We start from the raw sequence: 27,282 nt of genomic DNA, 5'->3' as shown, positions 1-27,282 counted from the left end.
GTTACCATTATTTTATTATTAATAAAAAGCCTGTAGTTGGATACATTCAATATATATATACAATTAATGCTATAGTGTGGGACATGGCAGACAAAGCAATAACATCTGCAAGGAGGAGAAAACAAACATATAAAGCATCTTTAATTGTGTGTTCTAAAATTCAGATTCATTATGGCGAACCATTGTAATTAAAGTTGCACGATGTAACCTTTGTGTTGTGGGGTCGTCACCATGGAGATGTTTTTGCTTTATCTGTAATGTTCCACAGTATGGCATTAAATGTACCTTTGCCCCCACTGACTCAATTAAAGGTGTTTTATTGCTCAAACACACCTTGATAAACCTGCATTATTACAATGGTGATGTGGCACCTCTCCACAGATCTGCTTGTTTCCATGGGGACAGATATGTTTAATGCCATAATACTGCAGCTTTAACTAGCTCGTCCTGACCAGAGCTGCCCCGCACATTTAGCTGACACTTCGATGTGTTTTATATTTATTGTGGAATATTTCCTGAGCTTCTGTCCGGTGTATTGATCTGCACACACAGAGCATGTGTCTTTGGTCTCTTTGACTCCCACATCACTGCCTTGTCTCTGTTCACATTTTACCTGTGGCCATTGCATTGGGGTCAGCTTCTTCCATTATGGATTTGCTTCATGTCTTGATAAATGCTTGTTTTTGTGCACCGGGGGGACGCTGCCTCTGCATCCGGCCAAATGAAGCTTTTGATAAAACATCTGACATGGCCTTGAGGGACACAAGCCGTTTGGAAAAGACACCAAAACAAAACGCTGGCATCAAAGTCACACTGCAGGTGGCTAAATGTATATGAGACGCAGAGGAGCCGCAGGCAGTGAACAAGATGGGGCAAAAGAAGGTCTACATTTGATTCTATAATGTACAATAAGGTTATATAAAGTTTAAGCTACACTATGTAACTTTTGTGGTGAAGAGTTAACCACCTTATACACCTAGAATATTCCACAGTAAGGCATTAAAAATATCTATCTTGGGAAATGGTCAAAAAGGTCATATTTTTATACAGCGCTTTTCTACCTTCGAGGCACTCAAGCCTCTCACACATTCATACGGTGGAATTGCACCACCAACCTTTGAGTCAGTGGATCTGACCCCTCAACCAGTGATGTTTATGTTGAGAGCAGGATTCAAACTGCCAAACTTGGGAGCTGAGGACACACGCTCTACCAACTGAGCCACCTTGCTAACTTGTATACAATTCCATTTGTTGCAATAGAAATCGAACATTCTTACTGTCAGTGAGGTTGCCACTCCGCAGATCTGACCTGTAACTTGGCTTGGACATGTCACCTGCGTGTCTCTATGGACACCGGCAAATTTAACACTGTACTGTGGAACATTCCAGGCAAAGCAAAAACATCTCCATAGAGGCAAGCAGGTGGCAGACCCTTCACTTGAAAAGTTACCCAGTGCACCTTTAAACATCCATAGTCATACTGCATTTATTCAAGTGTGTGTGTTTTATTTTTTTTATTGCCAAAGGAGTAACTTCAAAAACATACATTCTTACTGTGAGTGGCGTTGTCTCTCCACAGATCTGAACCGTAACTGGCAGCGTCATCTGCTTGTTTCCATAAAGATAAGTTTAATGACCTAACAGCAGACTCTCCACCAGAAAAGTTACACAGCCCATCTTTAAACATGTACATGCCCATACTTATTCTGGTGAAGGGTTTGCTACAGCTGCTTATCTCCATGGAGATAAGAACATTGCTTTGCCTTGAATGTTCCACAGTATGCCTTAACACACTTAGCTTGCATGTACAGGTGTTTTATTGCCAAAGAAATACCTTGAGAAACATGCATTTTTACTGTGAGTGGGTTGCCTCTCCACAGGTCAGACCTGTCATTTGGCCGGGCCACATCTCCTGTTTGTCTCTATGGCTAGAGCTAAATTTAATGCCATACTGTGGAAAAATCCAGGCAAATCAATAACATCTCCTTGGAAACAGGCAGGTAGTAGGACTTCCACCTGAAAAGTTACATTATGGACAAAAATTTGACTATATAAACTAGGACTAAACCTAGACCAGGACTAAAACAGGACTAAACCTGAACTAGACCAGGACTAAAACAGGACTAAACCTGAACTAGACCAGGGCTAAAACAGGACTAAACCTGAACTAGACCAGGACTAAAACAGGACTAAACCTGAACTAGACCAGGGCTAAAACAGGACTAAACCTGAACTAGACTAGGACTAAAACAGGACTAAACCTGAACTAGACCAGGGCTAAAACAGGACTAAACCTGAACTAGACCAGGACTAAAACAGGACTAAACCTGAACTAGACCAGGGCTAAAACAGGACTAAACCTGAACTAGACCAGGACTAAAACAGGACTAAACCTGAACTAGACCAGGAGTAAACCAGGACTTAACTAGGACTAAACCAGGACTAAACCAGGACTAAACCTGAACTAGACCAGGACTAAAACAGGACTAAACCTGAACTAGACCAGGACTAAAACAGGACTAAACCTGAACTAGACCAGGACTAAAACAGGACTAAACCTGAACTAGACCAGGACTAAAACAGGACTAATCCAGGACTAGACCAGGACTAAACCTGAACTAGACCAGGACTAAACCTGAACTAGACCAGGATTAAACCAGGTCTAAACCAGGACTAGAACAGGACTCAAGCAGGACTAGACCAGGACTAAACCTGGACTAGACCAGGACTAAACCAGGTCTAAACCAGGACTAGAGCAGGACTAAAGCAGGACTAGACCAGGACTAAACCTGAACTAGACCAGGACTAAACCAGGTCTAAACCAGGACTAGAGCAGGACTAAAGCAGGACTAGACCAGGACTAAACCAGGTCTAAACCAGGACTAAACCTGGACTAGACCAGGACTAAGCCTGAACTAGACCAGGACTAAAGTAGGACTAAACCAGGTCTAAACCTGAACTAGACCAGGACTAAACCAGGACTAAACCAGGACTAAACCAGAACAAATATGAACAGTGCCTTAAATACAAAGCTCAACAGTGACTCACTATCGCTGCATTTGGGGCCAGTTCTCTGCAGCCGGTCCATTTTAAAGTGAAACTGGATGAATAGACCCGAGTGCTCCCATCAGACAACAGGGACATCTGATGAAGCGCACCGCCATTACACACCGCCAATTGTTGACTGATTAGCGATTCAAGCTAGCATAGTGTTTTCGCTCTGTAAAAAAACAACTACAATGGTCTAATAATCCCAATGAAAGCTTTTTTTTTTTATCATAGAGGACACCATCAGGCATAGAAATGTGCAGCACTTCACTGGGAATAAGGCTTTTTAATGCCACAAAACCAGCGTAATAAAAAGAACTGTCTCATCAAATCCCACATAAACGCTACATGCAAAGTGACACATTATTACTGAGGGCGACGCCAGGCTAGCCGCGACAAACAATCAAAGACAAGAAAGCAATCTACCAAGAAGAAAAAATCGTGTTCGACAATTTGGACAAGTGCCGGCTGAAATTAGAAAGATTTAATTTTGGGGACGAGGCGAGAGCAATCATGGCGCTGGTGCTCGGGGCTTGGGTAGCGTTTATGCTAGCGACGCAACATGGGCGGTTTGATTGCAAATAGAAAAGAAATAAATAAAACCAGATCTGAGGTGTTGTGCGGCATTCAAAAACAATAGGTTAGGTACGTGCCACATTTTAAAGAGGCTGTAGTTTAAAATTGAGAAGGAGGGAAGCTGTGTAGTGTAAAATTGCAGATTTGTTGACCTGATTTACAGTTAATACCTCTGTAATTACTGGGCCTTTCTCTTGGAGAAGTGGACTAAGTGAGTGTGACGTCACCCACAACATTCGGCTCCAATCAAATGAAGCTCATCAAAGCTAGCAGTTATAGGGGTGAATTTGGAGCAGAGTTTCGTCTACGAGTATCATAGCAACCAAAGAGCCAATAAGGAGCCGGCTATTGTAGGTAACCCTAATATATTGTTCACTTGAGGCTGTGGTTTGGCGGGTTACAGTTCGATTTAATATGATGTATTTCCTTGCTTCTTCTTTGCTTAAATAGACCAACACGGCAGGGCAGTTACAGCTCGTCTTTATTCAACAAATCATCTCATCTCATGCACGCCCTGTGCACATTCACTCTTGTTACATCAGTGCGCTCCTCAAATGTGCTGTACTGCAACAATAAGTAGGAACCAATATTATATTATTATGAAGAAAGTAAATGATGTATCCAACATAATATAATAAATAATATTAATCCTTAATAAAATAAGTACAAAGTAATAAACAAAATAATAAAGACCCAAATAAATGTCAATACATAAAATTATTTACGTCAAACAAATCAAAGGTTACATCAGTTTGGCTGAACGCATTCTGTACTGTACAAAATGCAGAACACAATGCAGGTTCATACAGTGTAAAAAAAAAAAAAAAAAAAAAAAAGCATGCAAAATTGCACTAAAAAAAATCTGCCAAACAGCGAGACCTCGAAAGATGAACCAAGATATAGTGAGGGACCACTGTATATAGAGGACCACAGAATATAGGTCTTTTGTTGACCCAGTCATTAACAAGATCATAGTCAACATTTGTTGGTTTTCTATTTGTAGATTTTAATCCAAAGTAGAGAAAAAAGATCCAGAGAGCTCCATCTAAAAATATGGCATCATCAAATTGTACACTGTGAACACAACCTGTTCCATTAGAGGGAAAGTAAACCATTGTTGGAATTGCAATCAATAAATGCCCCACTATCCAGTCGGAGTTTCTAAGATTAGATGGAGCAGAGCAGAGGCTGAATGTTTCTGCTGTAACGAGGTTAGCCCAAAGCAAACAGAACACAGCCAAATAAATGTAAGTGCAAGTACAAATGTAGCACATGTACAGAGCATCTTCTGGAGCTAGATCAGATGTATGTGTGTTAGAGCTAATGTCAAAGTGAATGAAGTCAGAGGGACAAGGAAATAACAGGGGGAGGTAAAGGCACAAGGACAATACAGGTCAGGATCAGTCTCATAAATCTGATGCTATTGGCCAACTCTACCATTTTTATAATCACCCAGAATGTCTACAGAGATGGGCCAAAACTATGTCAATCAGATCTATTGTGCTTGTGTATAGTTATAATTTGTGACCCCTGTGGATCATTATGTTAAATCACAATATTCATCTAAAATGACTTAATAAAAGAAACAAATCCATTGGCTTCTATGCTCAATGGGAGCTGACGTCGCTGTAAGTCATCCTAACAAAGCGCCGCATGCTGTTGGCGCCCCCTATGGATAGCTGCATGTCACACTAGCGATAAAGAAAATAAAATTGGAGAAGAAAGTGTGTACGTCACAGTGGCCGTGTATGTCACAGTGTGTGTACACATCACAGTGTGTGCATCACAGTGGGTGTGTACGTCACAGTGTGTGTATACATCACAGTGTGTGTGTCACAGTGTGGGTGTGTATGTCACAGTGGGTGTATGCATCACAGTGTGTGCGTCACAGTGGGCATGTCACAGTGGGCGTGTCCGTCACAGTGGGTGCGTACGTCACAGTGGACATGTACGTCATAGTTGACGTGTACGTAAACGATGGCCGTGTCACAGTAGGGGTATACCTCACAGTGGGCGTGTACGTCACAGTGGGCCTGTCACAGCGGGCACATGCATCACAGTGGGCGTGTACGTCACAGTGGGCGTGTACATCACAGTGGGCATGTACAGGTGGAGGTGAAAACGGAGGCAGATCGGCAGAACAGCATCTTGAAAATAGTCAATTAAAGATTACTCAAACATGAATCACTCCAAAAACAACTTCACAGGTTCTTGATCCCAGTCCGCACTATGTACACTACTTCTGACTGAATGTGCCTTTGTCTGATCACTCAAATTCTTTGAGCTGATTGGTCAAAGTGTCAGAACCTCAAACACAAATTCAAACTCTTGTTAAATTCAGTTGCAAAAGCACAAAGCTCTTTTTTCAACATTGTCTGAGTTTCTGCTAAAATCGGCCAAAATGGATTCTTGTCATTGTGGCCCACCCATTATCTCCTGCAGCACTATTAAATATATTTACTGATATAGAGGCAACACAGCAGGTAAAAAGAGTGAACATGAACATTCAAATATATAACCTTGAAAAAGTTTGAAACTGCGCCTCACAGTACTGGGTCTTATTGCTCTGGCTGATGAATGTGCTGTGTGTCTCTCTTCGTTGATATTTCCCTCCTTTTTTCACTGACGACGTTCTACACAAAGATCCTTGTGTTTTAATGGGCTCCTCTGCTCCTCTGAAGTGAGCACGCTAAAAGCCCATGTGCTCCGCTCCATCTGCAATACTGCTATCTCTCTCTCCTCCTTGCCCTCTTCCTCCTCCTCTTCTCTCTTCTCCTCTGTCTCCATTCCTCTTCTCTCTCCTCCTTATCTTCTCTCCTCTTCTCTCTTGTCCTCCTCCTCTCTCTTCCTCTCTTCTCCTCCTTTACTATCCTCCTCCTCTCTCTTCTCCTCAACTCTCGCCTCCTCCTTCTCTCTCTCCTCCTCCTCCTCTCTCTTCTGTCTCTCCTCCTTCAATCTCTCTCTCCTTCTCTCTCTGTCTCCCCTTCATTTATCTCTTTCTCCTCCTGTACCTCTCACTCCTTCTCCTCTCTCTCTCCTGCTCTCTGCTCCTTCAATCTCTATCTCCTCATCCTCCTCCTTCTCTCCTCCTCTCTCTACCTCTCCTCTCTCCTCTTTCTCTCTCCTCTGCTCTCTCTCCTCTTTGTCCTGCTCATTCTCTGTCTTCACCTCTCTCTTCTTTTGTCCATTAATCTCTCTCTTCTCACTCCTCCTCACTTCTTCTCTCTCTCTCATTCTCTTTGTCCTCCGCTCTCTACTCCCTTTCTATCTCTCTCCTCCCAGACTCTCTCCTCCTTCTGTCTGTCGCTCTCTCTCCTCCTCTCACTCCTCCCTCTCTTCTTTCTGTCTGTTGGTCTCTCTCGTCCTTCAGTCTCTCTCTCTCCTCATCATCTACCTCTCATCTCGCTCTCACCTCTTCTCTTTCTCTTTTCTCTGTCCTCATCTCTCTCCTCTTTTGTCCATTCTTTCTCTCTTCTCTGTCCTCATCTCTCTCCTCTTTTGTCCATTAATCTCTCTCTTCTTACTCCTCACTTCTTCTCTCTCTCTCATTCTCTTTGTCCTCCACTCTCTACTCCCTTTCTATCTCTCTCCTCCCAGACTCTCTCCTCCTTCTGTCTGTCGCTCTCTCTCCTCCTCTCACTCCTCCCTCTCTTCTTTCTGTCTGTTGGCCTCTCTCCTCCTTTAATCTCTCTCTCTCCTCATCCTCGACCTCTCATCTCACTCTCACCTCTTCTCTTTCTCTCTTCGCTGTTCTCATCTCTCTCCTCTTTTGTCCATTAATCTCTCTCTTCTCACTCCTCACTTCTTCTCTCTCTCTCTCTCTCTCTCATTCTTTGTCCTCCTCTCCTTCCTTTCTATCTCTCTCTTCTGAGACTCTCTCCTCCTTCTGTCTGTCTCTTTCTCCCCCCCCCCCCCCCCCCTCTCTCTCTCTCTCTCCTCTCTCTTTCTCTCATCTTTCTTTTATCCACTCTTTCAAAAACCCTGTCTGATCTGTATCTACAAGGCGAGTCCCACCAGCACCGTCATTACGGGCCTAATTTCAAGTGGGGTTATATTTTTCAAAAAAGCTGCTAGAATAAGAGAATAAGGGAAGCGGACAATTCCGAGACGAGATCCGAAGCCGGAAAAGACAGGAACAAAACGTGGACTTGGGAAAAGGTTTGGAGGTGTCGGCACAAATGATGATTATCTGTGAAACGCTGCTTCATCTTTTGAAATGACAGAATCGCAGATTTAAGGCTTTTTCATGAGAGCGACACAAAAGCTCTATAAGCTCTTAATGATGTGAGCACGGCCAACGCTCGGTTTGTCTCCGGCAGATCAGTAAAACCCGACACAAGAAGAAGAAAAATGTATTAAAAGCTGCTATTTCCGATTATCCTGACCTGCATTTGAACTGTACGCTGGGAAGAATGCTAACTCGCTAACAGGTAAATACACAATACTAGGCTAAAGAAAAGCTAGCATGAATAGAACTGTGGCATGTGTTGAGGATTTTAAAGCTGTGCTTCGTACCTTTTCTGAGGGAGGATCTGCCACCTGTTAGTCTCCATGGAGATGTCATTGCTTTGCTTGGCATGTTCCACAGTATGGCATGAACTCACCTCTCCTCAGACCTGACCTGTAGCTTTCAATAGAAAGATAAATTGAATGTCAAACTGTGAAACAACAACAATAAGACAGCACCTTTAAATGGCAACTGGAATCTGAAAATTGAAACATTAAATCAAATAAGTAGTGCTGTGTTTATTTTTAACACGTTCATAGTGTGAACAAACAAAAATATACAAATTAAAACTTTTAGTAAATTTGTTCATGTTTTACTTTTACTTGAGTATTTTTATTTTTTTTTGCTGTACTTTAACAAAACTGAGTACTTCTTCCACCACTGCAATAGAGACAAGTAGGTCTCCAAATGACATGTCAAATCTGTGAAGAGGCGAGCCCACAAAGTCAGAATACACGTGTTGTATTCTGGCTGTACGGTAGATCCATTTAATGCCACGCTGTGTAACATTCCAGGCAAATCTTTTCTTGTTCTAAGTCATCTTTTGATCAGACTTTTTCTACAAATCAGTTCTAAGTATGGAAATATATTAAGTTACTTGAACCTAATCTCTACGGAGACAAGCAAGGCAGACCCGGCACCAGAAAGGTTCAATAGTGCACCTTTAATGTTTCCGAGCGTTAAAGGGCCTGTATCATGCTATTTTTCTGATCTCTGTTCTAATGTTTCCTTGTCACAAACAGACCAGGAGTTGTGTTTTGTTTCATTCACACATGTTTAACACACAAACCCTGCATATTTAGGCTGAGTTCTTCTCTCAAACTCAGAACACTCTGTTCCACCTTGTGATGTCATGAGATAATACAGGAAGTGCTCACTGTGTTTTTAAACTCCATACACCTTCACTAGAATCATTTGAATGATTTCAACACTGGAATTACCAATCTCTACTAAACTAAAGGTAAAAGAAGCTGTTAACTGAAAACTACCACTTCATGACATCACAAGGAGCTTTGGAGATGTAGACAGACTAATAATAAAGTGTTACTCAACACAACTCCAGGTCTGTTTTTGAGGGGGTAACAGCATTAGAACATGGGGTCCATTTTGTATAATACAGGAGCTTTAATTGTAAGTTCTGGTGGAGGAAGTGCATTTTTGGACAATGCACCTGCGCTCTTTGACGCTAGCCCCATAGGAAGCCGGTCCGTTAGTGCGTTAGCCTGTTAGCTAGCGTCTTTGTAGCCGCTCCCCTCCAGAGCTTGGTGCGTCACCATAGCACAGATTTGTTTCATGTCTCCACTCTTCAAAAGTGCAGCAGCGTCAGAGCTCCTTCAAAGTGCCGGAAAGACTTGATTTTTTAGAAGTTTTTTTTTTTTTTTATTTGATTTTTTTTTCTTTGTGCACTTTGGAGTTGCATCTCGGCTGGAGCCCAACTAGGTCATGGCGGTGTGGAGCTGTCGAACCCCTCTCTCTCTGATGGCGACCCACTACTGCTGGGTTTTAGCGGGGCACTTGTATTAATGTTTTCTGTCTTAAGTGCACATTTTAGTTTTTAGCTTTTGGCAAGAAAAAGTATTGACAGCTCATAATAATCTGGAGCTACACACTGAAACATGTGAGTGAATGTGACTTAAAGGCACAGTACCTGGTTTTGACTGTCTTAAAAACGTGAAAAACGGAACTAGTTCATTCCTCACTTACCTTATGCATTCTGAGTATCCTAATTATTTACCATGATGTCTTTATAAGAACTTTTAACTCTCAGAGACCAGAGCAGACTTTTGTCATCAAGGTATAGCTAACAGCAACTACCGTGCTAACCATGCACTCCCTAATTATCGGTCAATAAAGAGCTTTATAATATATTTAGTTGCAGACAGTACACAGTGGACTTATTTTGACCTCAAGAGCTGCTTAGACAGTAGATCTGCACTGAGGCAGGACACATTTGGATACAGAGCCTTTAAAACTTACTTAGTATGTAAATCATGTATCTAAATCATGATTTTAGATTGTGTTCAGTGCAAACCAAGATAGTCTAAAACACCCATTTACTTCTTGTAATCTTGTGACATATATATATGGCCAATTCATGTTTGAGGTAAGTGGGTAGGGAAGAACGGAGCGTGAGATTGACAGGCGGATTGGAGCAGTATCTGCACTGATGCGGTTGCTGTATCGGTCTGTTGTGGTAAAGAAGGAGCTGAGTTGAGAAGCAAAGGTCTTGATTTATGAGTCAGTCTCTGTTCCTACCCTCACCTATGGTCATGAGCTCTGGGTAATGACCGAAAGAACAAGGTCGCGCATACAAGCGGCCGAAATGGGTTTCCTCCTGAGGGTGGCTGGGCACTCCCTTAGGGATAGGGTGAGGAGCTCAGTCACACTGGAGGAGCTCGGAGTAGAGCCACTGCTCCTACATGCCGAGAGGAGCAGCAGAGGTGGCTTGGCTATCTGCTCAGGATGCCTCCTGGACGCTTCCCTAGGGAGGGAGCAGCCCGGTCACAGTATGAACACAAGATTTTGAAGTGTTTTTGTTTTAGTTTAGGTAATTTTGTTGCAATAAAAACACTTGTGACTGAATAACTGCAGCACAAGTTTAATGCAAAACTGTGGAAAATTCCACGCACATCAATAGTATCTCTGTGGAGACAAGCAGACTCTACACCAGAAAAGTTATGCCATGCACCTTTAACATAAGATTGCTACTTATGAAGTTGTTATAGATACAAATTATCAGTTATAATCATAAAACATTAAATGCCAGTACCTCCATGTTTTGTTTTTTTTAGGGTTTTTTTTAGTTTTTTTTTGTTTTGTTTTTGTTTTCCTTTTCTTTTTTTCCTCTTAAATTGTTCCCTTTTTGCTTTTAAAACCAAAGAACATGTCAGTTAATTTAAGAATGCTCAAAGGAGACAAGGCCAGCTTGTGTTTGGACAGAAAAATATTTTGCTTTTTGAAATGTGCAGTGTTTTAAGAACGATCCGTCTAATTTGACCTTCAGGCCTGTGGTGGGCAGAATTCAAACAACCCTGACTACGGTGGCCTTCAATAAACCAATGGACAAACCAATTTTCAAGTGTTTTGAGATTTCACAAACTTCTGTAGCGAGGTGTTTGTGCCAGCCCCGTCTCTTAATATTTTGCATGTTTGTATTTATTTTTAAGATAATATATTTGTATGAAACGTTTTGGACATTTTAGTTTTAAAGTAATTCCATGTTGGTTATCTACACTTTTTCTCAATTTATGCCCCATTGCAAAACGTTTTAGCCAATACAACAGACTGAAATAAAATATTATATGTATATTTTTAATAGATGTTTTTATTTTATTACAAACATGCATTCTTACTGTGCATGGGCTCGCATCTCCACAAACCTGACTCAATCACTTTTGACAGTGAATGTGTATTTTCTTTGGATAAAATATTCCACAGTATGGCATGGAATGTATCCATCTCTATAACCATTGTTCTGAAGTGTATGGTATTCACTTTGGATTTCAATAGAATGAGGTGAAGTGCTGCTATAACAAAGTTACAGTGTTGCTTTAAAGGGACCATATTACACTGTTCTGATCTGTCCTAATGTAGTTTCCTCATCACAAACAGTCCTGGAGTTGTGTTTTGTTTCATTCACACATGTTTAACACACAAACCTGCATATTTAGTGTGAGTTCTTCTCTCAAACAGAAAACACTCTGTTCCACCTTGTGATGTACAGTACAGAATGTGTTCAAATTTACATAAATGTTGGATCACAGTGTGACTCTGAAGTGCTGTATGTTTGCAAGTTTTCTCCTCGACAAAACCCACAATGTCAATGAATCGTTCTGCATTTTCAGTGTTTCTCTGCACGTTGTTTTCGGTGACTATAGCTTTTTGGAAACAATAAAAAGTAACATGGTGATCTAAATATGTTATGTGTTAGCAGTAACCACTCCATGGAAGTGTAACACCCCCACTTTAACTTAGTTTACACAAACTGTTGCATCACTATTGGGTTGAAGTAAAATTTATAACATTGCAGAAGCCTGTTGAAATCCTGTTTTCTATTTGATTTGAATCTAGCTCAAAATCTGCATTACTGTCTGTTTACTTGTTTATCTCATTCTCAATGCGCCCTTTCATACCAGAGCATACACTGTGGGCCGCATAACCGCATTCACACAGGTTGGATTTGTCGAGGTCGCAGCCAGTTTGAGAAAATATGCTCTGAAAAGCTGTCTCTCCACGCGACCATCTGCGAAAGGTTCGTGTCCTGGTTTTACAAATGATCACGGTGCGTTCAGGAGCAGTGGGAAGTATCTGAAGAGCTTTAATTGGTCTTTTTCATTTCTGTGGTTTTGAGTGTAAGCTGAAATGAGATTCTGTCAGCCTTTTGTGCGTTTAAATGAGTGTTTGGACGCAGCCAGTTCTCAAATGCTGAATCATTTGAATGGCACCTGCATCTTTACAGCGCTAATACAAAAGCTCCATAGTGTGATTAGGGCCTGAGGTTTGTTGTTTTCATTTTATATCTCCAGCTACGTGACAGTATTTAAAGTATTACACAAAATGGTCTCTGTGAGCTTTAAGCCATGCTCTAGTGCTGTTACCTCCTCAAAAACAGACTTGGAGTTGTGTTTTGTTTCATTCACACATGTTAGTCTGTCTACATCTACAACGCTCAAAATGCTCTGTTCCACTTTATGATGTCATGAAGTGGTAGTTTTCACATTAGCAGGTCCTTTTACCTTTAGCTCAGCAGAGATGGGGAATAATTGACTAAAATGATGCTAGTGAAGGAGTGTGTGGAGTTTAAAAACACAATGGACCACTTTCTATATTACCAAATGACATCACAATTTGGAACAGAGTGTTTTCAGTTTGAGAGAAGAATATGCAGGGTTTATGTGTTAAAGAAGACATATTGTGCTTGTGTCTTTATAGTTATAATCTGTGACCCCATAGATCATTAAGTGATAATTAACACATTTTAAATCACAATATTCATCTAAAATGACTTAATAAAAGAAGCAAATCCATTGACTTCCTCGTTAGAAAACTGCAGTGCCCAATGGAAGCTGACGTCGCAGTAAACATCATCACAACAAAGCGCCGCAGACTGTTGGTGCCCCCTGTGGATAGCTGCACATCACACTAGAGCAGCACATTTTTGTTCATCTGTAACAAAATGACGACGTGACATTGCCAAATCTGACAAGTATCACCAATTAAGCAAATAAAACTGAAGAACAAAGTAAGTACAAAGCTGTGGGCGTGTACCGGGGACGGTGAAAATTGGGTGATTAGCAACATGGCGTCTTGAACGAATCGTCCCAGAAACAACTTCAGAGGGTCAATGAGAAGGAAACAACTATAAAATCTCTAAAAAGTAATTTTGCAGAATAGATCTGCTTTAAACACGTGCAAATGAAACTAAACATTGGTTTCTCTGGTTTGTTTTTGATAAGGTAAACTACATTATAAAAACTGCATAATATAGACCATTTAAAGGTGCACTATGTCACTTTTCTGATGACTTGCCTATCTCAATGGAGAGAAGGAGATGGCACCATCAAGCCAAGTTATAAGTCAGATCTGCACTTATTCAAAGCAACACAACACCTAGAAACGAAAGAAAGATAGGTTTAATGCCAAAGTGTAGAACATCCCAGACAATGCCATGACATCTCCATGTGTATTTATTTATTTATTTATTTATGAGGGTCAAAGCGCATTAAAAGACATGGACCTACACAAAGAAGTCGCATGTTTGTGGGGGCTATAGTGGGATTATTCCTCCTTCAGTCCCTGAACAGAGTATTGCCAGTCAAACACAGTGTAGATTAATGCAATATTCATCCAGTCAATCAAATAAAATGATATTCCCATTCAATATCAGCGCATCCACACACTGTTTACATATTTACAGTGAAAAACCACAGCAGAAAAGTTACATAGTGCCTAGAGTGCCCCTAATGTTCCAGTGTGTGTGTATATATATATATATATATATATATATGAAATGGCAAAAGCATTATTATATTATTGTAAACTTTTTACTTGCGTCTCAATGTGCAGGAATCCTTGATATTTCTATAGAACATGTTAAATGTGCCAGTATGAGGGTGGCACCTCCTCGTCACATGCTTTTCTGCCTTTGTTATACTCAGTTTCATTCCAGACTCTGATGGCTGTGCTGTTGTCCCTGTGATAAAGGATCAAACAGGGAGTGGGCAGCTCTGATAACTGCAATGGCCTTACACGAGTACTGTCTAATGTCTTTGAACACATCATCGTGAGGAGGATCTATAATCACATTATCTCCACGGTCAATGCGTTTGGTTTAAAAGGCCACACAGCCCTGACATGTGTATTTATGTGTTCAAAGAATTATTAAGTCAATACAGAAGCAGACGCTCCACTGTTTGCATGTGTTTATGTGTTTCCTAAGGCTTTTGACCAGATGAATCATGGGAAATTATTTCACAAACTGTGAAGCCAATGTGCCTAAATATGCAGTTCCTATCCTGTATGCACACCAGACCTACTGGCCAATGGGACAACTGCGTCTGTGCCGTCTCAGATCTGTACTGGAGAGAGACATGAGAGTCTGTTGTGTCTGATTCTGTTGAACTTTTTCGAGCTCTCCAAACAGCAGGTGGAGCTGGGCCTATGGCTGGAGGTGCTCTGCTCAATCACCTGTGTCTCGGGCAGTTACTTACTGTGTTTTCTGCGTACAGAGAACAACATGATTTAAAATATAAATCTATAAAAAGTGTTATTATGATATATTCCTGTCTGCAATCATTTGAATTTGGTAAATGTTATTAAATATCTTGGACATATGTGGACAGATATCTGTCAGATGATGAGGCCTGTGCTATGTGTTCTACGCACAGACCAGTGTACTGTCACGTAAACGTGCCTCATGTTCTGTGTGAGTTGAAGTGAATCTGTTTAGAGAGGAATGAAGTGAATGAGTGAATGCTCATATTGATCACAGTCTCTTTAAAATGTGTTGTCTAAATAAATGTTTGGATTTTCTTGAGTTTTCAGACTAAAAACGTATTTGGCCATGTGTCACCTTGTGTCACCTGGTAACTGTTGAACATTCCACCATAGACATACATGCAGAACCCCCTCAGGCTGATGTCACTGAAAAGCATCAATAGGGAAACTGTCTGTTGCATCTGGGAGTATGACATCATCACATTATAGAATCAGAAACCACTAAACAGCTGGATTCTAACCCAAACAAAGATGGCTGTATGCACGTAAAACTGCAATCATATATTTCCTCATAATTATAGCACATGCTCCAGTAGCCTCCAGCGCCGTCCTTGTATTTATTTCCCTTGTTTCCATGTCCATTAGCACCCTGTAGCTAGCGCGAGCCTGGTGAAAGTAGTTCAGTTCTTATAGATCTCTGCACTGGGCTTTAGACAAACACATTGTAGATTCCTGGGTCTATTAGCATTAGTGGCCCACCACAGCGACAGCCAATCAATGAGAAGCTAACTGCTCCCATTCAAAGGCTTGTACAAAGTGAGCCCAGGCCACACAATATTCTAATATATGGAGCTGTGTGCCGTTTAGCCGCTAACGTAAACAGGGCAACACAGCAAGGAAGTTATGGAGGGACGAATGCTGATTTAAACACAGTGATTATATATGAACTACCTCTCACAGTGTTTAAACTTCACAGTGTTTTAAACTGAAAAATACATTGTTTAACAGTCCACTAGGCGTTTGTCACCATGGAGACGTTATGACCTTGCTTAGAATGTTCCACAGTATGGCCCTAAACTTCATTTAGCATGTACTGAATTCAGTGGTGGGGCATTAGGGGCAGCAGGGCCTTCTCGGCTGGCCTAAACATGCTCAGAAAAGTGAATTTATTTCATTTTGTTTCATAAATATGTAAACAAAAATATTCCTGTTCTGTCCTCTTTATATCACACCACATCCATTTCATTGAGTGGCTTTCAATGTTGTTAATTATAGTAGTGTTTTTATCCAATTATATTTCAGCTAGCTTGTGTTGTCAGGCAAATTTCATTTTCCTGGGGCCTTCAGAGTAAACAAAGCAGGCCCCGTTTGCTGTATTTTTAACCCATAATGGCTGAAGGAGCAGAAGAGATTGATCTGGTTGCATATATACTTTTCATACCATATTCAAGATGGGCCTTTCACGAAAAGCTGGATATTATGAGAAAGAGGTCGGCCAACCCCTGCGCTTCAGTTATTTGCTGTTGTATAGATTATTGTCAAAAAATGCAAATGATTTGTTTACTTTATTTTCAAAGAATAGTTTGTTGGTGTCTTACATGAAACGGCGACATTTATTGGACAGAGTTAAGCTCACATAGCATAATTTTGGCGGCATTGTGTTTGGCATCTTTAAATCTTTTACATTTTTGACAGTATCTGCTTTCTACTCTTAATTGTGAATGCAGTGCATGTTTATTTGTTTTAAATACTCCTGAAATCAAAGTGTTGCTTGACTAGCCTGTATTGGGGTGATGTTTTAATGTGTAAGTGGGACGTCACTGAAGGCCCAAGGGTGAAATTCCCACCACAGACTGAATTACATGTGTTTACACTGGAAAAACTATGGGGGGAGGGGAGTCACCTGTCCGCAGATCTGACCTGTAAATCGGCCTATGGAGACTTCCCTTTCTTTCTTCCCTTTGCTTTTTTTTTTTTTTTTCTCAATGCCCACCAGAATATTCTAGTCAAAGCACATTTCCAGGCATCTTTCTATAGTAGTCACGAGTCAGTTCTCTGAAGCGGTGTCCCCACGTAGAGTTAAATGCATGTTTTTCAAGGCATTTTTGAGCAATATAAACACATGACATTTTTTAATGCCATACTGTTGAGATATTTTAATGGCTTTCTTCCAAAATCCTAAAAATCCTTCTAAAATTGTATTGTGATTTTCAGGTCATTAGAATATGCCTGATGTGTTAAAATGGGTATCACAAAGAAGTTTGAATGACATGATGAAACAGCAGAGGTGGACTGAGTAGAGGAGGATCAGGCACATGTGAAAAAGGTTTTTTACTGTAGAAGAGAACAGGCGAAGGAGCTGCCAGATGAATCGCAAACAAATCAAAACAGAATGGACACAATGAGCAAATCACAAAAGCCACAATGTTTGAACTATATGGTAATTTCCTCCACAAACAGCCAAATTTCTGTCTTATTCTGCATAAAAGAAAGAAAAAAACAAAAACAAAAAAACATCTGTACAAACATGTTCTGAAATATCCTTGTGTGTCAGATGCCCTCCCTGTGTGTCCAAGGAGTCTAATTCGGCATAAAAACATCTAACCCTGTAGTTTAGATCTGTACAAATGTTCTGAAACGTGATTCTTGTATTAGTTTGTCAGTTCAGATTTAAAATATGAACTTTGAACAGAATCTTATTATTAAAACAGAAAAATCACAAATCATTCAGCCCTACCTCACACAGATATTACGGTTTAGCTTAGAATATTCCACAGTATGGCATTAAACTTTGGTGCAGATATGGCAAAAAGGACGTTGGAAAGCATTCATTCTTACCACAAATCAATAACATCTGCAGCTTTTTACATTGCAAAAATATAATTAAGTATAATTAAGTTGCCGCTAGTTTGGCTGATGTCTTTCTACTTGTTCGGGATAATGACGTCACATTGTCATTGTAACATAGTCTCTGATTGGTTGACGCTGCACGCCGAATGCCAAACATTTAAACTTTTTCCACCTTTGGACACTGTTACGGCTGTTACGTCCAACGGCTGAACACTCAGGACGTGTCGTGTCAACGCCAGATTCACTCTGCCGCTTGAAGACGTGTCATAAAAACACAGGGCTGCTCAGGTCCTGACAAGAACCAGGAAGTACTTCACACATGCGTCCTGTGCTCAGGTCTCTGGCTCCTGTGGCTCAGAGAATAGACTTTAAAGCAGCTCTGTGTGAACAAGTCTCTCCATGGGCCAGCACCAAATTACATCTCCCACATGTCAGAGCCACATGAACCATCTCACACTCTGAGGACTAAACCAGGACTAAACCAGGACTAAACCAGGACTAAATATGGGCTAAACCAGGACTAAACATGGGGAATCAGCTTTTCAGTTTTATGCAGCTAAAACCTGGAACAGTCTTCCTGAAGATGTGAGACAGGCCTCTACTTTGACAATGTTTAAAACATTCTGTTTAGCTGTGCACCCCTCCCCGAACCGCCACCTTAACGTGGTGGAGGGGTTTGAGCACCCGAATGATCCTGGGAGCTATGTTGTCGGGGGCTTCATGCCTCTGGTAGGGTCACCCATGGCAAACAGGTCCTGGGAGACGGGTCTGACTAAGAGCGGTTCAGAAGCCTCACATGAAGAAGAAAAGAACAAGGCCAGTTACGTCGCCCGGACTGGCGTTACCGGGGCCCCACCCTGGAGCCAGGCCTGGGGTGGGTGCTCGGCAGCGAGCGCCTGGTGGCCGGGCCTTTCCCCACGGGGCCCGGTCGGGCCCAGCCCGAAGAAACGACGTGGGGCCGTCCTCCCGTGGACCCACCACCTGCGGGAGGAGCCATGAGGGGCGGGTGCGGAGAGATCCGGGTAGCAGTCGAAGGCGGGGACCTCGACGACTGGATCTCCGGACATGGAGACTAGCTCTGGGGACATGGAATGTCACCTCGCTGGGGGGGAAGGAGCCTGAGCTTGTGCGGGAGGTTGAGCGTTACCGGCTAGATATAGTCGGCCTCACCTCCACGCACAGCTTGGGCTCTGGAACCCAACTTCTTGAGAGGGGTTGGACTCTCCATTTCTCTGGCGTTGCCCGCGGGGAGCGGCGGCGAGCTGGTGTGGGCTTGCTCATTGCCCCACAGCTCAGCCGCTGCGTGTTGGGGTTCACTCCGGTGAACGAGAGGGTCGCGTCCCTGCGCCTTCGGGTCGGGGACAGGTCTCTCACTGTTGTGTCGGCCTACGGGCCAAACAGCAGTGCAGAGTACCCGGCCTTCTTGGAGTCCCTGGGAGGGGTACTAGACAGTGCACCAACCGGGGACTCCGTTGTTCTCCTGGGGGACTTCAACGTCCATGTGGGTAACGACAGTGACACTTGGAGGGGCGTGATTGGGAGGAATGGCCTCCCCGATCTGAACCCGAGCGGTGTTTTGTTATTGGACTTCTGTGCTAGTCACAGCTTGTCCATAACAAACACCATGTTCGAGCACAAGGGTGTCCATCGGTGCACATGGCACCAGGACACTCTAGGTCGGAGGTCAATGATCGACTTTGTTGTCGTGTCATCTGACCTCCGACCGCGTGTCTTGGACACTCGGGTGAAGAGAGGGGCTGAGCTGTCAACTGATCACCACCTGGTGGTGAGTTGGATCCGCTGGCGGAGGAGGAAGCCGGACAGACCTGGCAGGCCCAAGCGTATTGTGAGGGTCTGCTGGGAACGTCTGGCGGAGCCCTCTGCCAGGGGGGTCTTCAACTCCCACCTCCGGGAGAGCTTCTCCCTGATCCCGGGGGAGGTTGGAGACATGGACTCCGAGTGGGCCATGTTCTCCACCTCTATTGTTGATGCGGCTGCTCGTAGCTGTGGTCGTAAGGTCTGTGGTGCTTGTCGCGGCGGCAATCCCCGAACCCGGTGGTGGACACCGGAAGTAAGGGATGCCGTCAAGCTGAAGAAGGAGTCCTATCGAGCCTTGTTGGCTCGTGGGACTCCTGAGGCAGCTGATGAGTACCGGCAGGCCAAGCGTGCCGCGGCTCGGGCAGTCGCAGAGGCAAAAACTCGGGGTTGGGAGGAGTTCGGGGAGGCCATGGAGGAGGACTATCGGACGGCCTCAAAGAGATTCTGGCAAACCGTCCGACGCCTCAGGAGGGGAAAGCAGTGCTTCACCAACACTGTTTACAGTGCGGGTGGAGAGCTGCTGACCTCGACTGGGGATGTTGTCGGGCGGTGGAAGGAATACTTTGAGGATCTCCTCAATCCCACTGTCACGTCTTCCGAGGAGGAAGCAGAAACTGGGGACCCAGGGGCGGACTCGTCCATCACCCTGGCTGAAGTCACTGAGGTGGTTGGCAAGCTCCTCGGTGGCAAGGCTCCGGGGGTGGATGAGATCCGTCCTGAGTACCTCAAGTCTCTGGATGTTGTGGGACTGTCTTGGCTGACACGTCTCTGCAACATCGCGTGGCGGTCGGGGACAGTACCTGTGGAATGGCAGACCGGGGTGGTGGTCCCTCTGTATAAGAAGGGGGACCGGAGGGTGTGTTCCAATTACAGGGGAATCACACTCCTCAGCCTTCCCGGTAAGGTCTATTCCAGGGTGCTGGAGAGGAGAATCCGACCGATAGTCGAACCTCGGATTCAGGAGGAGCAGTGTGGTTTTCGTCCTGGTCGTGGAACACTGGACCAGCTCTATACTCTCCATCGGGTCCTCGAGGGCTCATGGGAGTATGCCCAACCAGTCCACATGTGTTTTGTGGATCTGGAGAAGGCATTCGACCGTGTCCCTCGTGGTGTCCTTTGGGGGGTGCTCTGGGAGTATGGGGTCCGGGGCTCTTTGCTAAGGGCTGTCCGGTCCCTGTATGACCGGAGCAGGAGCTGTGTTCGCATTGCCGGCAGTAAGTCAGACCTGTTCCCAGTGCATGTTGGACTCCGCCAGGGCTGCCCTTTGTCACCGGTTCTGTTCATTATATTTATGGACAGAATTTCTAGGCGCAGCCAGGGGCCGGAGGGGGCCTGGTCTGGGAACCACAGGATTTCATCTCTGCTGTTTGCAGATGATGTTGTCCTGATGGCTTCTTCGAGCCAGGACCTGCAGCAGGCACTGGGGCGGTTTGCAGCCGAGTGTGAAGCGGCTGGGATGAGAATCAGCTCCTCCAAATCTGAGGCCATGGTTCTCGACCGGAAAAAGGTGGTTTGCTCTCTCCGGGTGGGTGGTGAGTCTCTGCCCCAAGTGGAGGAGTTCAAGTATCTCGGGGTCTTGTTCACGAGTGAGGGAAGGATGGAGCGTGAGATTGACAGGCGGATCGGTGCAGCGTCTGCAGTGATGCGGTCGCTGTATCGGTCCGTTGTGGTAAAGAAGGAGCTGAGCCGGAAGGCGAAGCTCTCGATTTACCGGTCAATCTACGTTCCTACCCTCACCTATGGTCATGAGCTTTGGGTAATGACCGAAAGGACAAGATCGCGGATACAAGCGGCTGAAATGGGCTTCCTCCGCAGAGTGGCCGGGCGCACCCTTAGGGATAGGGTGAGGAGCTCGGTCACACGGGAGGAGCTCGGAGTAGAGCCGCTGCTCCTACACGTTGAGAGGAACCAGCTGAGGTGGCTCGGGCATCTGCTTAGGATGCCTCCTGGACGCCTCCCTAGGGAGGTGTTCTGGGCATGTCCCACCGGGAGGAGGCCCCGGGGAAGACCCAGGACACGCTGGAGGGACTATGTCTCTCGGCTGGCCTGGGAACGCCTTGGGGTCCCACCGGAGGAGCTGGAGGACGTGTCCGGGGTGAGGGAAGTCTGGGAGTCCCTGCTTAGACTGCTGCCCCCGCGACCCGGCCCCGGATAAGCGGAAGAAAATGGATGGATGGATGTTTAGCTGTGCATGACTAAAATGGTTTTATTCTACACTTTTCTCCTTTAATGTTAATTTTATGATGATTATTTGTGATTATTCATGTTTTTATTTGTGCCATTTTTTATTCTGTAAAACACTTGCTGTACAAATAAACTTGCCTTGCCTTGCCACTAGTTTGCTTGCCTCTCCATAGATCTGACTTTCTGGCATCCCTTGTATTTTGGCCTAATGACCTTGTTTAATACCCTGAGCACATTAAGCCCCCCCCACCCCCCCACCCCCCACCTCGCTCCCACTCTCAGCATCTGTCCCATTACCTCATTTAAAAGTGTCATATGCAAACCAAATGTACATTGCAACATCATTAGATAATACGGCAGATGGAGGCTCTAATGACTCACATTCAAATGAACGCTGACGAACCTTTAACCTCTCTCTTATAACCCACTTTGCATTAACAGATTTTAGTTTGAGAGCCAGTTACATTCTAATCTCAAAACATTTAAACATTAAACATTTAGTGTAGTCATGGTTTCGTCTGTTTAATTTTAGTTCATGGAAATGCCATGATGATTTACATGTATTTTATCTGATTTAAGTCTCGATGAACCAATCAAAAATATGTTTGTTTGTTTTTCATTTTGGTTCATTTAATTCCACTGAAAAAGGACCCCTTACTGTGGGGCCTTGATATATTTTCATACCAAGAAGAGGTAGAAGAAAATATCTGTACAGTAGTTTGTTTTTTTATTTTTATTTTTTGCAATAGTTTATCATAGTAAACTTTGATGCATTAATCAGCACTATTTCAACATGTTTGATTGACCAAATGAACACATGGGATCACTTTACTATTCTGCTTTTGTTTGGGGGATTTTGTGTCTGTTTATTTTGTGTTTCTTTCCCTTCTTTTCCTTTTGTCACTCTTTTCCTCTTGCTGTCGTTCCAAATCGGATGTGGTATCCTTCCATCCTCAGAGCTGTCCCTGGACTTTAGCTGAGGTCTGGTGTCTGCAGTGTCACATATGGAGCTGCAGATGGACTGGGTTTAAGCACCAGAATTTAGAGGCAAAGTTCATCACCACAACGACTGCGAGCTCAGAGCTGCGAGAATTATTTCATCATCCACCAGCTACATATGAGACGTTTGAGAAAGTTTGTCTGGCTGTCTGTCAATCAAAAAAAACAAAACAAAAAAAAAAAAACAATTCTCGCTTTCATCGCCACAACAAGGAGGCTTTGAGGAGAATCCTTTTAACTGTTGGACTAAATGATGCAACTTCAACATGAATGTATAAGATTTAAACAATCAAGACTTTCTCTTCACACTTCAAACCAGAACTAAACTAGGACTGAACTCCCACATTATCAGTTTAAACTCCTATATTATTATTTTAAACTCCCATATTATCACTTTAAACTCTCCTATCATCACTTTAAACTCTAATATTATCATTTTAAACTCTCATAGTACCACTTTAAATTTCTATATTATCACTTTAAACTCTCATAGTACCACTTTAAACTTCGATATTATTACTATAAACTCACATATTATCAATTAAAACTCTTATATTATCACTTTAAACTCCCATATTATCACTTTAAACTCCCATATTATCACTTTAAACTCTCATATTATCACTTTAAATTCCCACATTATTTATTTATTTATTTGACTAGGACAATGCATATTGATGAACAGACATGATTCAACATTAATGTAAATACACCAGATTATAGCCAAAGACTAATTTCCATCTGTTGCCCCAGGGGCTGATGTCACATTATCACTTTAAACTCCTACATTATCACTTTAAACTCTCACATTATCATTTTAAAATCCCACATTATCACTATAAACTCCCATGTTCTCACTTTAAATTCTCATATATCACTATAATTGCCCAGGTGGGCCATTTCTTAGACATAAGAGTAACTCAACTCAGCTTATTTGATATTGAACAAGTCGTTTATGAAGAACTGTTCAGGCTTAAGTACTCCTTCATTATGAGGTTTTAGTTTTACCTGTTCATTATGTTCTCACGCAGTTGCAATCATCTTACTTAAAGAGGAGGTGTCACACTCTGGAACCTTAGCTGCTAACACCATGTTTTAAAAAGCCTATACTCGCTGAAAACAACAAATTAAATGTTTCATTAGAATTTTTGTCACTTTGAGTCCCCCCCTCCTTCTGCTCTCTGCATTAAGTCACTCCCCCTTCAGAGCACTATCACAACACAATAAGTGTGGATCTCACTAATGAAACTACTGCACATCGCAGCAAATTTGTGAAGTTGTAGTGTATTGTTTTGTATCATGTTTTTGTATATTTATGGAGAATTGTCGTGTCGGAACATGGGTGATTTACGCTTGTGGACGGAGCCTTGTACAGACTCTTACAACTAACCATAAGGAGGGTTTGAATAGAACCTGTGAGAGTTTGCTAGATTATTCAAACATGCATGGATGATTTCTAAAACCTCTGGAGATCAGGGAACAGAGTTAGAACATAGAAGAAAGCCCCAAAAAAGTCCATTGGGCATAATACCCCTTCTTCATTATGAATGAAGTCTATGTTCATGCTTTATTAAGACAAATTAAAAAGGTGTGGTTACAAGGTATGTTTTAAAAGCAGCACTTTTATAGCTGTGCATGTGTCATTGACGTGCCAGAGGCTTTGAGAGAGCAGAGGGACACGCTCTAGTCAATGCTTTTGCCTGAGATTGCACACATTTAAAGTAAACTTTTAATTGTCTTGCAGTAAGGATCCTGTTAAATTTCACAACCAGGATGTGACACCTGAGATAGGTACAATTAGCACAGTTAGCAGTTAAGCTAAAGTGTGTGCAGCACATGCTACTGAGGTAACGAGCACGGATGTATATATATATATATATATATATATATATATATATATATATATATATATATATATATATATATATATATATATATATATATATATATATTTCTCCTGATGTTCCCTTAGTCCTGCAACTTAGTCCTGCAGTATCCACTACAACGGCTTTGCTCTGTTGTTTATCCACCACCACAATGTCCAGTTTCTTCGCCATCACCATTCTGTCAGTGTGTTTCTGGAAGTCCCACAGGATCTTGGCTGGATCATTCTCCACTACCTCTTGAGGTGTTTCCCACCTTCATCTTGGGGTTTCCAGTCTGCACTCTGCATAGATTTTTCTGTACACTATGCCCACAACTTGGTTATGCCACTCCATGTTTGCTTTCCCTGCAGCATCTTACACCCTGCAGTTATGTGCTGGATTGTCTCAGGAGGCTTTTTGCACAGTCTACACCTTGTCTGGTGTGGTGGATCTGTGGTGCTCAAGGCCTGCAGCCAGGATGAGTGCATCTGTGCTGTCCTTCAGTCCAGCTTTCTCAAGCCATTGGTAGCAGTTCATATATATATATATATATATATATATATATATATATATATATATACACACACACACACGTTGATGTTTTGTTTTTGTCATTTGTCTTTGTGTCATTGCTTTGTCTGGAATGTTCCACAGTATAGCATTGAACTTATATTACATTTATGAAATGACAAGGTTTTTTTTATCTTGTAACTTTTAACTCGTCTGCTTATTTCCTGGGTATAGATTAGTTTAATGCCAAACTTTGAAACATTCCAGGTCAAGCAACTCCAAAACATCTCCGTGGAGGCAAGCTACCTGAAAAGTTCCATATTGCAACTTTATACATTTTTATTTCTGTAAGTCAGGCTTCATGTTTGCTGTTTTTCCCTCTGTCTCTCAATACAAAATCTATTTCTATATATTCAGATCTGATCATACATATAGTACCTCTCTGTTTGGAACTGTGACCAGCATTGTTTCTAAATTTGTGCATTTGTGAGATAGATAGATATAGGTATGAATTCATATAGTCCTCTCCATCTTCCTGCCTTAAATCTTCGAGACATAAATAGTCAATGCTCCTCCTCTGCCCCTTCCACTATTTAAGTCCTTATTTAACAGAACAGCTCAGTCTTTTGTCCCTCCCGTGATGCCGTAGCAGAGGGTATGACTCCCTGGGCGCTGCGTGTCTTTTGGGTTTCATTACTGTGAAGGTCAATGGGATAAAAACAGTGGGAGGGACACTGGAGTGGACATAGACTCTGCCGTCATGGAAATGCAGCCGCCATTTTGTGACTGTATAGGACAAGGTTAAGATGCACTTTACTGTCCCCATTTGACCCACCCTTCAGTGTCTTCAGTGCCTGCATTTGACCCATCCTTCAGTGTCTCAGGTTTAAATCTGCATTTGACCCCTCCTTCAGTGTCTCAGGTTTAAACCTGCATTTGCCCCATCCTTCAGTGCCTCTGTGTTAAACCTGCATTTGACCCAGCCTTCAGTGTCTCTGTGTTAAATCTGCATTTGACCCATCCTTCGGTGTCTCTGTGTTAAATCTGCATTTGACCCATCCTTCAGTATTCCAGGACTAAACCTGCATTTGACCCATCTTTCAGTATCTCTGTGTTAAATCTGCATTTGACCCATCCTTCAGTGCCTCTGTGTTAAATCTGCATTTGACCCATCTTTCAGTGTATCTGTGTTAAATCTGCATTTGACCCATCCTTCAGTGTCTCTGTGTTAAATCTGCATTTGACCCATCCTTCAGTGTCTCTGTGTTAAACCTGCTTTTGGCCCATCCTTCAGTGTCTCTGTGTTAAACCTGCATTTGACCCATCCTTCGGTGTCTCTGTGTTAAACCTGCATTTGACCCATCCTTCAGTATTCCAGGACTGAGCCTGCATTTGACGCATCCTTCAGTATTCCAGGACTAAACCTGCATTTGACCCATCCTTCAGTATTCCAGGACTGAACCTGCATTTGACCCATCCTTCAGTATTCCAGGACTAAACCTGCATTTGACCCATCCTTCAGTATTCCAGGACTAAACCTGCATTTGACCCATCCTTCAGTATTCCAGGACTAAACCTGCATTTGACCCATCCTTCAGTATCTCAGCATTAAACTGAGGTTAAACAGGAGCTGTGCGACCTTCAGTAGTGATCAGACTTTTGGCTTTTTTATGCAATTCAAATCTTTTGGAACGGTTCATTTAAAAGAGCCGTTCAAAGACTGGCTCTTTTTTGTATTTAATTAGGCCTAAATGACAGAAGCCAATAATTTCATTTTGGCGACAGACCAATCACAGAGGGCAGTGACCAAGACTAAGATTGGATAATAATGGTTCAAATTGAAAGTGGGAGTGAGTTTGCCAATCCGGAGCATGATTGTTGAAGGTAACGCCCCTTACCTTAGTAACGCTGTCAATCAAATCTGTTACTAACACTATCAGGAGTGACCTTGGGGAAAGAAGGCTCCTGATTTGTCTGTTATTAATGTTCACATCTTGATTTACAGACACAATAATGGAATAAAAACCCCAAGATCATGTAGAGGGTTAATACAAACATTTTAAACCCAAAATGATGAGTCTGACAGCAGCAGTTACATAGAGAGATGTTTTTAACACAAACATAAATGCTTTCACTTTCTTGTGGTTTAGAGTTAGGACTGTTGCTAAGTTTGAACTGCAATTAGCAATTGCTGTTAGAAAATTATAT

This window comes from Periophthalmus magnuspinnatus, chromosome 20, assembly GCF_009829125.3.
Source record: "Periophthalmus magnuspinnatus isolate fPerMag1 chromosome 20, fPerMag1.2.pri, whole genome shotgun sequence".
Classification (NCBI taxonomy): domain Eukaryota; kingdom Metazoa; phylum Chordata; class Actinopteri; order Gobiiformes; family Gobiidae; genus Periophthalmus; species Periophthalmus magnuspinnatus.
This window is presented reverse-complemented; position numbering follows the sequence as displayed.